Here is a 225-nt window from a genome sequence, read left to right as displayed (position 1 = left end):
CCCCATTGAACGGTTTTGCTATGAAGGTGGTTTCCAAAAATGGTAGGGGATCGGGCACGACGATAGCAGGCCGAAGACGAGGAAGATGACGCCCAAGTTGTAATTTGGGGGCGAGCGAGGCGTGGCAGAACTTCTTGTTGTGGCATGGCTTGCGTTGGCTAGTGGTCGCGTGGGTGGCGATGGCGCAGCAGTGACCGCAAGACGGGCGCGTGTGAGAACCGTGTT

The sequence above is a fragment of the Triticum aestivum genome, chromosome 3B (genome assembly GCF_018294505.1).
Source record: "Triticum aestivum cultivar Chinese Spring chromosome 3B, IWGSC CS RefSeq v2.1, whole genome shotgun sequence".
NCBI lineage: Eukaryota > Viridiplantae > Streptophyta > Magnoliopsida > Poales > Poaceae > Triticum > Triticum aestivum.
This window is presented reverse-complemented; position numbering follows the sequence as displayed.